The sequence below is a fragment of the Misgurnus anguillicaudatus genome, chromosome 5, assembly GCF_027580225.2.
Source record: "Misgurnus anguillicaudatus chromosome 5, ASM2758022v2, whole genome shotgun sequence".
NCBI lineage: Eukaryota > Metazoa > Chordata > Actinopteri > Cypriniformes > Cobitidae > Misgurnus > Misgurnus anguillicaudatus.
Window position 1 is genome coordinate 13,827,167 of NC_073341.2, and position 14,064 is coordinate 13,841,230.

General features: G+C 35.0%; 2 long non-coding RNA genes across 18 annotated transcripts; one reads left to right on the top strand and one right to left on the bottom strand.

The window, feature by feature from the left end:
* Positions 1–344: 344 nt before the first annotated feature.
* Positions 345–7,999, bottom strand: LOC129425582 (uncharacterized). 11 transcript variants are annotated; one of them, XR_012369610.1, is made up of 11 exons: positions 7,488–7,999; positions 7,283–7,379; positions 5,128–5,198; positions 4,837–5,002; positions 2,974–3,033; positions 2,833–2,877; positions 2,005–2,082; positions 1,844–1,897; positions 1,439–1,607; positions 1,227–1,328; positions 345–568 (listed from the first exon to the last, which is right to left on the bottom strand). It is a non-coding gene; the product is annotated as an uncharacterized lncRNA (long non-coding RNA). The 11 variants fall into 11 exon arrangements; XR_012369611.1 differs by having other exon boundaries at positions 5,105–5,198; XR_012369605.1 differs by having other exon boundaries at positions 4,837–5,198; positions 7,488–7,995.
* Positions 1,443–9,543, top strand: LOC129425584 (uncharacterized). 7 transcript variants are annotated; one of them, XR_012369600.1, is made up of 7 exons: positions 1,443–1,580; positions 1,835–1,917; positions 2,022–3,051; positions 3,926–4,014; positions 4,696–5,794; positions 6,797–6,914; positions 8,535–9,543. It is a non-coding gene; the product is annotated as an uncharacterized lncRNA (long non-coding RNA). The 7 variants fall into 7 exon arrangements; XR_012369599.1 differs by having other exon boundaries at positions 4,850–5,794; XR_012369598.1 differs by having other exon boundaries at positions 2,022–2,100; positions 2,986–3,051; positions 3,926–5,794.
* Positions 9,544–14,064: the final 4,521 nt, after the last annotated feature.

Here is a 14,064-nt window from a genome sequence, read left to right on the forward strand (position 1 = left end):
AAACGTATTATAAAGGTCGTTTGCCCATATGAATTACGTATCTGAGACGTATGAGCCCAGCCGTTTTGAAGACGCTTTTAAGATCTTTTCAAGACGCTTGATATTTAGAATGATGTTAGCAGATGTATCTAAGATATTTCCAAGATGTTTCTTAGATCTTTAAAAGATCTTTATAAGAGCTTTAATCGAGCTCTTTCTAAGATGTTTCTGAGAGCTTTAAAAGACGATTAAAGATCATTAAAAATAAATTGCTCTAAACTACATCTTCTACACAGTTATACACACATATTATTACAATATATCATTAACAACAATTAAAACAGTATTTTCAATAAAACAGGCAGTTGATTGCGTAAAATTTATTTAAATTAGACAAAAGAAAAACATTCATAACATGCATATTTACACGAGTGTATGCAAAAAAAGCAACGTTTTTCTATAACATACAAAGAAACACAATATCTTTAAATTAATCAAATGCTTCCTCGGGCAAAGAACATCTTGGAAGGAATTTCCGCGTCTCCTTCAGTGGTAGACGGACGGATTCTTCTTCTGCAGCAGCTGCATTCTAAAAGAAACCATTACAAAAAATAAGGAAAAATTAATTTTACAAACTATGTCATATGTTTTCTTTGTTTCCTCAATATAACTCTGATTAGAATGTCAAACAAAGATAAAATCATCCGTATTAATCGTCAGTATCGTGTATATTATTAATATGAGCGTCTTTGCGTTACATTCGTGCTTCACCATGCACTTATATCGACGTCGCAATGCAAAAGAAGAAGGGCAAGAAAGAAACCTGTCCTGTGTCTGGCGATTTAAGGGAACATTTGTTTAAGGTATGTAGTAATAATACATTTTAATAATGCTGAGTGTGGGATCAGTTAACTAGAAATTTCGTTGATAATAAGCAATGTATGTACAGTAACTAGCTAGTTCACGTTAGATATTTTATTCACGTGTCTGTGGTTATTTTAGGTTTTTGATAGTTAATTTCACTTATAGTTTGAGCCCGTGTAAATTTCTTAAAAAGCTGTAATTATTATTTTATTTAACATTATTATGTTTGCTGTCAAGACTGATATTTATTTATATATATTTATTGACGTTGATATGTAAACTTAACCTACTCAGTTGTACTTGACTAATGCAATAATGAAAGGTCCACCTGTTTAAGTAAATTGTGAAACATTTGAACATAACAACATTTGGACATAACATACACACATTGTTTCCGCCTGCATCAATTTAGTTGTATAGCTGCATTGCTGGTTAACACCTCTGGGCAGATTCTCCATGTTCTTCTTTTATGTGTAGCTGCTCACCTTAAACAGATACAGTACATTGAAGTAATGTTTAAAACAAATTAAGCCCTATAATATTGTTTATGTTTACAATAATTGGTAAAAAGTTTGATGGATAAAATGGTTCTTACCATTCTCTATATAAGCCCCTCTGTTAACTTTTGTTCAAGCCTGTCTAGATCTTTTATCAGTCTAGAAAGATGTTGGAGAAAAGACATCATCCTCTTCTATACTCTCCATCTGTAATTGGGCTAACTGGACCAGTGAATGCAGGTGACTCCAAGATTGTCTCGTTTACAGCTGCAATATCAAAAAATAATTGAATTGAGGCTTTTTATATACATTTAGTATTTTTTATTAAAATTCATAATGAGCATATGTATACATTGATTTAAAACAGTACTCAAGACTGTAGATTTACTGTGAGGTTTTGAATGTTGGACAGATTATCAGACCTGCATCTGCCTCAGACATGTTGATGTTTAGCTAATGACGATTTTAAATACATTTATTTTTATTTTTTTTAGGCAACTTACTCTCCATTCGACCTTGCAGGTCACACCATGGTCTCAAGAGGGAAAATGAGTGCTCTATGGATTGAACAGAAAAGGTAGTATTAAACAGTGTTATATATTTAAATGCCATGAACAATGCGTTTATGTTTTCTTCCTAATTATGTCAACAAATGCTCTTTTACCTTGCATGGTACTTTAGGAGAATCAAAACTCCAACCATCTGTATGAGGGTCTGGATGGATAAAGGATGCCCACTGGAGCTGGAAATGATGGATCAGGTCATTTTCATTTGTCACATTTACAAAGAAGCACACTCTAAGGCTTGCGTTACCCTGTCTGTGGCAAATACACTAGACAAAAGTATTGGGAGGCCTCATTCTAATAAACATGTTTATTTATTCCAGTGTTTCCAATCAAAACAAATATAAATGCTATACCATATAATACCACTACAAAGAGTTTTGTTTTTTCATTTTTGTTGCAACAGTTTTGTAAGTGCCTTTTTCTGTTCCGAAATGACTACAGCTTCTTGTACAAGTCATTGATAGGTTTAGGTGATGAGTTTTGGGCTAAAAACCTTAAAGTTAAGTTAAGGTCTGGGCTTTATTCAGACCAGTCAAAGTTCTTCCACACCAGACTGAATCACTCATTTTCTGTTTGAACCTTACTTTGTTTGTAGGGTCATTCTTAAGTTGGTATTGAAAAGGGCCCTGCCAAAACCCTTTGCTATAAATTTAGCATCAAACGGTTTTTCTAGAATATCATATGCTGTAGCATTGAGATTTGTGCTCATGGAAATAAGTAAAGTATTTAAACCTGTTTGTTGGAGGGAGGCGTCGCAATAGTTATGTCTATATAGTTTATGTTTAACAAGCCAAAATAACCAGGGCTGCTTCTTTTTAAGAACTTTTGGGTATTTTTAAATCAGACAGAGGAATAACAGTCCTTAAATGTGTAATGTACTGCCATAATTTTGATCAAAACGTGAGGTCAGATTCTTGTTAACCTACTGTGTTCTTTCTTGATGGTTAGCCGAGTGTCCCAGGACAGAAAACCTGTTTCGTATGGATCAGAGTCAGACATTAACATCTAATATGTAATATCTAGTGATATGTTTTCTTAGATAATGCTGTGAACAAATGCTCTTTTACCTTGAATATTAGGTGGATCCACACTTGAACCATCTGTATGATGATCTGCACCCACTGGATCTGTAAATGGTGGTGCAGGTAAGTTTCACAAGTAAACAAACTCAAATCCTATTCAGACCATTCATGATTCCAGCAATAACCAAGTTTTCTTCTCACAATAAGACTGCATTTACATTGCAAATCTTAATGCACAGATCAGATTTTTTTTACTATATTCATTTTTTTTCCCTGCTCTTTTTATATTTACATAAGACACGATTCATATCTGATAACTGTTACAATAATTGCCAAAACTACAGTTTATATTAGGGTCATGATTTGCACTTGAGTTTTGTATCGACAGGGCCACTGCCAATTTAGGCATGTTTTAATTCTGACACTTAAACACTTGTATATGTAAATCGATAAAAGTTTTTGCTATCATGGCAACATAAGTGAATTGCAGACTGCATTCTTGTTTTACGAATGTAAAATGGCTGGAGTAGTGATGTCACTAGCTAGATTAATTTTCATTTGACCTCCCCCACAGAAAGACACAGCACATCATTATATCGTTGGCTCCGCCCACTGGTGTTCAGTCTAAAGTAGTAGTTGTTGACAATCATAAAGTTGTAAAAACAGTAAGATTGTGATGTCAGACAAACATTGTGCTGTTGCTGGCTGTGGGAAATTAGTGTCTTTGTAAGGGTCGCAAATAATTTGAAAATATTTATGTTTCAAAATATTGCCCCCCTACCATGAACTAAACTGGACTGTCGCAGAGACCAAGTGTAGTAAGGTACGGAGCGCTCACACTAGTCACACCAAACTTTGGAGGTAAAACATACTTTGGTATGATACAGTATGCATAGTGTGAGTACCCCATAATTTTACTGTAAACCATGCCGCTCTTTAGAGCTTATTTCTATGTATATTTAAAACATTCTTCATTCTCTTGTGATTATTTTTGCAGGTTTCTGAATTGATGTCAGATGCAAAGCAGAAGTTTATTTTCTTCCAGTTTGGCTTCATTGTGGAAAAATGCTGGAAACTAAAATGCAGGTGACATTCTTTTGTTTATTGAAGCTATGACAAATAATTTGTCTGTTTAGTTAATGTTTTATACAGTGTAACTGTTCCTAAACATTGTTCCTCGAGGTCCTCTGCTATTCACATTTTGTATGTCTTCCTTATTTAACACACCTTATTCAAATCATCAGCTCATTAGTAGAGATCTTCATGAACTGAACTGAGGCTGTGTCCAAATGTTCACACTTGTTGTCTTTGCACTAGACTACTATGACGTTTTTTTGTATTTGGCCTAAGTATTTTAGTGGGCGTGAAGATCCCAAGCGTGCATGTAGAATTAACATCCGATGGGACACACTTAGCATGCGTAAAAATTTAAATCCAGATAGTGCCAGCAATTTGCACCAAAACGTATTTGTGTTTTATTAACTACTTTAAATTTATATTTACCATTTTTAAGTTTTTCTGTAAATAAAATGAACACTCTGAAATGAACATTTGCTTATATCAAACTTTTAGATGCAGAATTCTTTGCTCCTGTAAAAAAGCTCTTGGTTTTGAGTATGTAGCTTTATTAAAGTGTATTATTTATTCAGTAGTCCCTAAATAAACGACACAATGTTGCAGTTGCAGATGTTTCACAAAATACATAACAATAATGCAGAAATGTAGAAATGTTAACATACAATTAAAAGTCTCATGCTTTACATCCAGAACATGATGCACGATGGGATGCACAAAGTGATATTTGGACGCAGCCTCAGTCTGTCAGATCAAAGAGACATACAGAATACATAGAGCAGTGGGACTCCATGAACAGAGTTGAGAACCACTGGTGTAACTCATTATGCTTACCTGACTCATGCAGAATTCTGGCCTGGTGTTTGGTCCACCCTTTCTCTAGCTTGTGTCTCCGTCTCCATCATCATTATACTCTTGTCAGTGTTATAGTATTGTCGTCTGCGTACCAGGACTTTGTTTCTCAGCTGTCCCTTCTCCTTCAAGCTACATTTTTGTCAAGCTGCAACAAGTTGGAATACATAATTATTAACGTTTAAGGATTTTGATGTATGAAATATGTAACAAAAGCAAAAAATGTACAGACATTCTATTAAGAAATTACCTTTTTGTTGTTTGTTTACTGACCTTTCAACCATATTGCATTTAAAATTGATCATCATACCTTTGGTCTACTGTTAACAGACTACTGTAGAAAACTTTGAATAAAGTAAAAAAAAAGAGAAAAAATTATAAATGCTGAATGTGTCTCATCTTAAATACATTGTTGTTGTTTTTTTCATTGAATTTGGATGTTTTGATGATTTAAGGAAAATTTACGTAGCATATATATTGATGTTTTAATTCAGAGTTTGTTAATGACACTTAATCATTAACAAACATTTAAAAAGGTTTATTACAATACTAATTGATAATATTAAATTAATGTAATAATCTTGTTTTGTTACACCCTAAATCACTGAGCGCACAAACGCTACCCCAGTTACAAGCATGGATGGTTGACTTCATGCAGACATGCGCAGACATCGAAGTACCGCGAGAGTGATTCAAAAGCCCACGAAACAGTGTAATCACGCGGTACTGTGACGTCATACTGGTTAACGCTAAGCCACGTGAAGCGCCCGGACACAAGGGCTGCACTAATCTTTGGGCTGGAGTAGCCTGTGGCTTACGTGTCTCGTCGCAGAACGATTTATTTCTCTTTTTCACCTCGATCTTTGGCCTCTTGTGATTTAACAAAACCAACATGTGAAGTTACAACGCTGACGAAGGAGTTTAATCAGTAACGTTAGAGGTAAGTAACCAACTTTATGTTATGCATGTAACGTTAGTGGATCTACAGATTGATTGTCGTATATGATCATTATTTTTTTGGTTTGTTTGTTTGTTTGTAACGTTTATCAATGCAAGCCAAAATCGAGCTGCAAATCCTAAAGGCAAGGCACGTTGAACATGTAACGTTAACCGCTTTTCTCAGCGGTTGTGGGGTAAACATTAGATAAATTAACCTAGACCAGCCCCTGTTTAACTTAAAGTTACTTGAGTTATAAAATGTATCAATCTTTCCGCCCGACTTGCTTGGAGTAAGTTAACGTTATGTAAACGACCTGTAATCACAAGAAGCCTTAAAGTTTTATAGCGAAGTGGTTTGATAATTGAGTTAATATTTTATCAGTTGTATTAGCTATAAAGTTATTTATATCTGTGAATTAATTCGTATTTTTATCAGTTTCTAACAACACATACATGACAAAAGGCTGACGTAACGTTAATAACGTTAAGTTACTTACCAACACGAACAAACTGACAAATTAACTTAAAGCCAACAATTACAAAAAAAAACATATTATAAATGAAAATAAACGTTATGTTTACGAATTATATTATTTACATGCTAATAATGATGTTAAATGCGAAGAAAATGTTGAAGTGTGCCTGAGGAAATAACGGTAAAATGATGAAAATGGCGCTCACATGACGTAGGAATGGCCTCGCGACCTCTGTCTATGCTCGCGACCAGCTCGCGCTTGCGCGACAGAAGGGTTAACTTCCTGCTCCAACCTGCAATTTGAATGCAGGGATAATAACAAATAACCAAAGTTTAATAATATTGCTGGGTTTTTTATAATGCTTAATACATGATGCGTGTAAATTTACACATATTTATTACGTCACTGACATTGTTTTTTATTGCGTTTATTTCTTTTATATTGATTGAAAATTAAAACCTTATTTAATTTACCTAAAATTTGTTTGTGTTTAACACTGATTTATGTTTTTTTCTGTTTAATATTAGTGTGTCCTGGTAAACGTGTGCTTGGAAACATGCAGATTACAGTATTTACAGAGCCGACCTTGAGGCTATTTTTTTTGCATGACATCCACTGATGGATAATCTGTTTACCTAAAAACAGGTAATGTATAAACATTGCAAATATGAATTCACAATTATATAACTTCACAAATATTAAATATTATTTACAATTATTATTAATGATGTACATATTAAATGACATGTTCAGTTGTTATGTTAAGTTATTTGAAGGATATGCATGGTAGATCAATTAGATTATCTTTCTCACTAGCTATAATAAGCATTATATATAAATGTAACAATAAAATGTTTAGAGGAGTATTTTATCGAATATTAGAAAAGAAACGCCGTCTCCGCTTTTTTTTGCGCAACACTCCAGATTGACAACAAGGAGGACCAATAGTCTTGATGATCCACCCGGAAAACCTAAATTCTCTGCAATACCTTTAATGTTTAATGCTCTTTTACCTTGATTGTTAGGGTGGTGTTCATACAAAGCAACTTATTGTTCATCTGCTTGAGAGAAAGTTACTGCTGGGGCTCTCCTGCTAAGGTTGTCTTAATTCTAAAAATAAATTAAGTCATTTAGGCTTAGGTCATAGCAAGTTTTGAATGAATGACTTTACAATCTGTTTTAATAATGTTTATTTACAATGTATTTTATTCCACTTACCTGAATCGTGCAGAGGCTTGATGTTTAGTCCACCGGTTGTCTTCTCCAACCTCTGAGTGAAGCCACCACGAGTGGTCGTGTTAACCAATTTTTTTATCTTAGTGCACATTGTGTCTACATAGTCTAAACGCTTAATAAACTGATAACGTGTAAGGTCATTTAAATGCATAAAACGGTTTTCTTTTATAGGGTAAAGCCCATAAATGGCAAAAACTGATTGGCGCAGGTAGTTTTTTGCTCTTAACCCAGATTTTAGCGTCTTTTTGCCGTTTCGTATGTGCGTATGTCTCCACATGTGATAGATAAACTTCACAAATAAAAGTAAATTAAAACGCTTGAAACATGTTAATGTCATAAGCTGATTTTTATAATATCAGCTGTGAAAGTGCAGGCCAAAAATCTTCCTTCACATGTAGATAAGGTAATGAATTATTTGGTCACTGTTTCTGTCACTGGTGCAAAATAACTGCCCTAGAGAACATGAAGAATAGGCAAAACTGTGGTATTGCGCTAGCCCTAAAAATTTGAGAATCTTGATGTTTCTAACACTTGGTACAACCGCTTAGTAGGCATGGGCCGGTATAAGATTCTGGCGGTATGATTACCTTTAGCAAAAATACCACGGTTTTACAGTTTTGCTGTATTGCCATTGCTACACTAAAATTTGTTATTTTTAAATGCCAGGTAAAAATAAAGCCTTTAAATTATATTATATATAATATTTTCAAAATGTATATAACATGTAAACATCAAATCAATCACATGACTTAATGATTTAATGAATTTTGTATAAATACAGTTCATACCTTGGAGACGGTATCACAGACCATTTTAGTGGTTTTGTAACCTTGACTGTTTAAAACCTCGGTATACCTTAAAACCGGTAACCTACCGCATAGTATCTATTATTTAGGTGGTTGACAGGTCTGTGTGCATGTTATTGTATTGGTAATAATTTATTGTTTATAGTCCAATATTGATTTTGAGAATTATTTAAATTTCCTTAAATATGTTCTAACATATTTTTCCTTTCTTTTCTTTTTGCAGCACTTCAGGAGAAACCTGCCTGTGATCTGCTAAGATGCACAGATTCAACTCTGGCCCATTGTCATCCCAACACCTTATCTGCCATCAGTTTCGTTTAGTGTCGATCTATTGCAAAAGTTCTTATAAACTTTAAATGAGACTTTGTGTTAAGCAGGGGTTTCCAAACTTTTAATTTCACAACATATTAAGCCCAGGATACACAGCAGGATTTTTTGCATTCCAATAGACCTTATCACACTGTGTGACAAGAATTGTTTAAACTTTAGCAGTAGACTGTCGATGAAGACACCTATTGCATCTGAGGCTGCGACATCCGTCATCAGCATGCGCTAGTGGTAAACAAATACAGGTATGCAGGTCGTAGAAGCAAACACGTTGTTGATGTGCGTTGATCATGCTGAACTTCTTACACTGTCATAAAACTATCGTAGGTGTCTTTGGTCCCAGGACTGGGAAAAGAGGTCTTTAAACCTCTCACACTGTATGAGATAGGACCACCAATTAAGAGCCACGATCACAGAAATCTCCACGATTGTTTCACGATTGGTAATCTTTCATCTGGGACAGCCAAAAATCGTGCCGTGTATTATGGGCTTTAGACATGTGTAATCTTATAGTATATCAAAACCATTGCTAATAATTAATTGGACAAACCATCACTACAATGCAACACTCGCTATCTTACGGTGCGACCCACAAGTGGGTCTTCACCCACAGCTTAAAAACCCTGAGTATGAGTAAGAGTATGTTGTATTGTAATTAAAGTCACATCTAAGTGTTATGGAGCAGTTTGTCATTATATTCACAGTATTACATGGTTCTTTCAGCAGTTTCTACGTTACAATGCTCTTAAAGTGTCCTGATCAGCTTTGGGTCTTGTGAAGTAATGTAATGAGAATGTGATCAATAGCTTTGCAGTATTTTTGGTTAAACATTTTATTCAAATTTGGTAAACAATCTAGTCAATATAATTCATGCTGTGATGCTGGATTAAACCTGGTCAAATGAATGTGTATTGTGTTTTCAATTTTTTATGAGGTTTCTTCATCTATATATAAACATTAAAGTTAAAAGTTTCAACCTTAGATATATAACTGTTGACAAACACACTTAATATGAGTCACACCCAGTAATTATACTAAGCAGGAATTGCAGAAAGCATTAAAGCAGGGTCACCTTAAGATAATCAGCTTGTTGGCAATTGTTTTATTTATTTAAATGTATAACTTTTTTCATTTCAGACTGATACAACAGTCAGAGGGGCAGTGGCTGTTGGCAATGATGTTCCTGTGTGTTTTGTATTTGTTAATATTTTGTAGTCAGAAAGAGTATGAGATCACCTTTTCTTGTGCATGGTGCTTTATCTAAGTGCCTTTTTAACGTTTTGGACTAAACGCAAAATGTCTATATTGTTTTTTTGTTATACGTGATATGGGCTTTTATATTTAATTATATTTTTGCTTCAAAATTAATGCCAACCCTTAAAAACCCGTTAACTATATTTTTAAAACAATTAAACAAGACATTTATTTAAAAAATGAAATGAGTTGGAGGTCTTTGCTGATTCGTCTGCGTTTGATCGGATTCAAGACCACACGGAGATGCACTGCAGGCAGGTAGGATTTAGAATTTTTTTAAGATCTTAAATACGTCTTGTAGAGATATGGAAGACGCATTATTTAAAGACGATCGTCAGCAGATGTAAAGATCTTTACAAGACGTATCTGAGACGTACGTGTGCTATCTGGGTATGCTCCAACAGAACAACATAAATCAGACTGTTTAAAGGAACACGCCCAGATTTTGGGAATTTAGCTTATTAGCACCGTATCCCCCAGAGTTAAGTCCATACATACCTTTCTCATCTCCGTGCGTGCTGTAACTCTGTCTCTCAGCCCCCGCTAGCTTAGCTTAGCACAAAGTCTGGAAGTGAATGGCTTCAGCTGGCAAACTGCTCCCTATAAGCAAAGGTGTAAAGAGTAGCTGAAAGCCATACTTGAGTAAAAGTACAGATACTGTACATTACTGTAAAAATTACTCCACTACAAGTTACAAGTCACCAATTTAAATACGACTTGAGTAAAAGTATTAAAGTAACCCAATTTAAAAGTAGCCTACTTAAGTATTTTTACTCGTACTGAATATTGGCTCAAAGATGCACTAGTTCTCAACACAAAGAGACATTGTAGGTCAGTGAAAACCAAGAAAGTTTATTTATGATGTTTTACTTCCTAATATAGAAAACAAATCAAACAAAATTTTACCTGGCAGAACAAACACAGATTAAACATTGTCATAGTCTTTTGACTAAAATTTAATTAAGCTTTAGTCATATTTTTGTCATCTGAATTGGTTTAGTTTTAGTCTAATTTTATTCAACTAAATGCCATGAGATTTTATGAAATCTACATTTAATTTAATTTAAACCCATTTAATTTTAATCCACGTGTCATTGTGTACTTGAATGTGCCATGCTGACAAATATATAGCATAACTTTGTGATATAAACATTCTTATATAAGCCAATCCTAAAAAAGTTATAATCTTAATATTTCAAAAATTCCAGTATTAGAGTCCAGTAGGTTGTTAGAGTTAATATACAGTAACAGAAATATGATAATGCATATTAAAAACGTGAAGTTGTTCATTTGAAACATTAATTGAAAACACATTTAGTAGACGTAACACCACTGTCTCACATTAAGTGCACTACATTTCTTCAGTCATGCATCCCTCTTTACAGTAAATACATTACAGCATACTTGATGTAATGTGAGGACATTGAAATTGTACACTTATTATCAATCTTATAACGTACTTAAGTTACTCAGGCAATCAGTACAGGACATCGCTGGTTTATTTTGGCTTATATAGTAAGTTATATCAAGTAATGTAGCTAATAAACAACAGTATAAAACATTTGTGCTTGCCTTTGAGTTGCGGGATGGCCCTCCTGCGATCGCTCATCACTTTTGTTTTGGTTGTAGCATCACAAGTTTAACAAAGGGCCCCTTGACAGAATCAAATGTGATATGCATCCATATGTTTACTCTTTATCTCTTCTCTCAGACCAGACGCGAACTTTTCTCCCCAGATAACAATTTCCTTTGGGACGGATCCGCATGAAAGCCTTTAGATCCGTCTGTAGCGGACATACGGTATCTGACTGTGGGCCAGATCAGCACCTGATAAGATTTCAGCTCTGCTAGCAATGCTGTTTTTTTCACCGGATTACATATTTGTCCCAGGTCCGTTTTCCGCAACTCAACCGGAAGTCAGGAGATGCGTTTAAAATACAAAACACTCATTTGGCCCAAACCTGTGATACGGATATGGGAAGAAGGAGCATTTTTTTCACAGCAGGCCCAGGTGGTATTGAACAGAGACATCAACTGGCTGCTGTAGAAAAAAGTATTATGGTATAATTCTTCAAGGACTTGTTTGAAGGGGACACCATATAGGTAAACTGAATGTCTGACCATGTTGTGATTCAAATTTGAGAATGATACTCCAAAAAATGTAGTTTCTGTGAGCTTTTATTTCAAAAAATGTGGAAAGTCCAAATAGACACATGATAACAAAATGACATGATTATCAATAGAGAATGAGTTAGGATTACATACTAAATTATGTATATCAATTCAGAACTCCTCTGCCCACCAAAGCACATAGAAAAAAGTATTTCAGAAAAAAAAACATTTGCACATTATAAAAAAATACTTGTCTCTCATGAATGGACTCCAGATTCCAGTCCTCATCTTTGTCAGCTGAAGGCCTATTTTACATCAAGGAGAAAACACAAAGCAAAAGAGGATTTTAATTTGAGTCAAAAGTTAGAAACATTAACTATTTGTATTAGAAACTATTATGTAATATACATGAGCATATTATATATGTATATATACATATATATGTAAACACACACACACACACACACACACACACACACATTACATGAATTATATTTATAATACAAATGCCTGATGTTTGCCAAATAACTTATGGTTATAGTGCTCAGCATTGCACGTAATACTCATTTTTCCCCACATATCTGATTTTCTTGTTTTTAGTTTGTATATTCTATGTTTCAGATTCATACAGCCATAAATATGATGCATTTTTAACATGTACATAGAAAAATGAACCCATGAAAAACTCGTGTCTTAGTCATCTCACTGTTATTTTTATAATCAAAAAAGGCTAACATGAAACAAAAACTGTAACTACATAATGTACATAAGACAAACTTACCAACAAACTTGTGTCGGAGCGCAGTGTACCGGCATCTCTCCGTGAGCATCTTCCGGTCCGGTCATTTTGCACCTCGATCGTGCAATCAATCACCTTCTCCAAAAACACTCCGAACACAAAAAAAGATCATCTGCAGTCTACGATCCACAATGGAAATGTTTATAATCTAACCCCTGAAGAAAACGGATGAATCGCTTCTCAGCGACTTGGCGAGCTAATGTTATTAGCAGCAACAGTGCGCTATGTTGCTGCTGCCTACCTTTGGGCATGCGTCATCTTGAACTACGCAGATCTCCGTTGAAGTACCTTTTACTGACGTAAGGTGAATCCATGTAATCGTTTCATGATTGGTTACTACACTGCCAATCAAATCTTTGCTGGCTATGCATTGGCTGGCTTCGTTTTGGCGTAATCCAGTCAAAAGCCTGTGGTGCGCTGAATGACACCTGGCTTTCCAAAAGTTGTTAAACCTTATCTGATTGGACAAAACAGACAAATAGGGCGGGATATTCATCGGAACAGTCTAAGAAACCGGAAGAGATGGATTTTCACTGATAAACATCGATATTTGATAGAATATACCCATGATACTAGCGGATGTAAACAAAGGATATTGCGGGATTTTTCACTATTATTCGTTGTTTTGGATTAAAACGTGGGATGCTTTTTGAAGAGTGGACCCTTACGTTGCAATGTACGCTTAAGTTTTTGGTAATTGCCAGAAATTATCAGAACCATATGGCAAGATATGTGAGTACCAACATGCCTTCTTATATGCGGTCCGTCTCCATTTCATTTAACCCTATTCACTCCAGTGTATTGATTGCAAAAACATGTTCAGAACATGAATCTTGAGTGTTTAAGCTTTCAAATAATGCAAAGTTTGTGATGATTGAATATTTGATATTAACAAAATACATAAACACGTAGACACGCCCCTGCCCGCCGCCGGGCTTGTTCGACTTCATCCGGCGCCGTAAGAATGGACAACCGGATGACGTCAAAGTACCGCGAGAGCGATTCGCGAAATCATACGAGGACTCTGCTTTTATATAGCTCTCGCGGAACTTTGACGTCATCTGGCTGTCGGTTCTTGCGGCGACTATTGGCTCAGTATAGTTAGACTTTTCAATGCTGTTTTTCTACAGTCAGCAGATTTGGCCCAGATCTACTTACCACATCAGAACCAAAGCTTCCACAAAGACAGTTCTTTGATGTGGCCCACATCTGTAATATGGACCCAGACCACCTCAAAACTTGGTTTACTGAACAGAGCCGA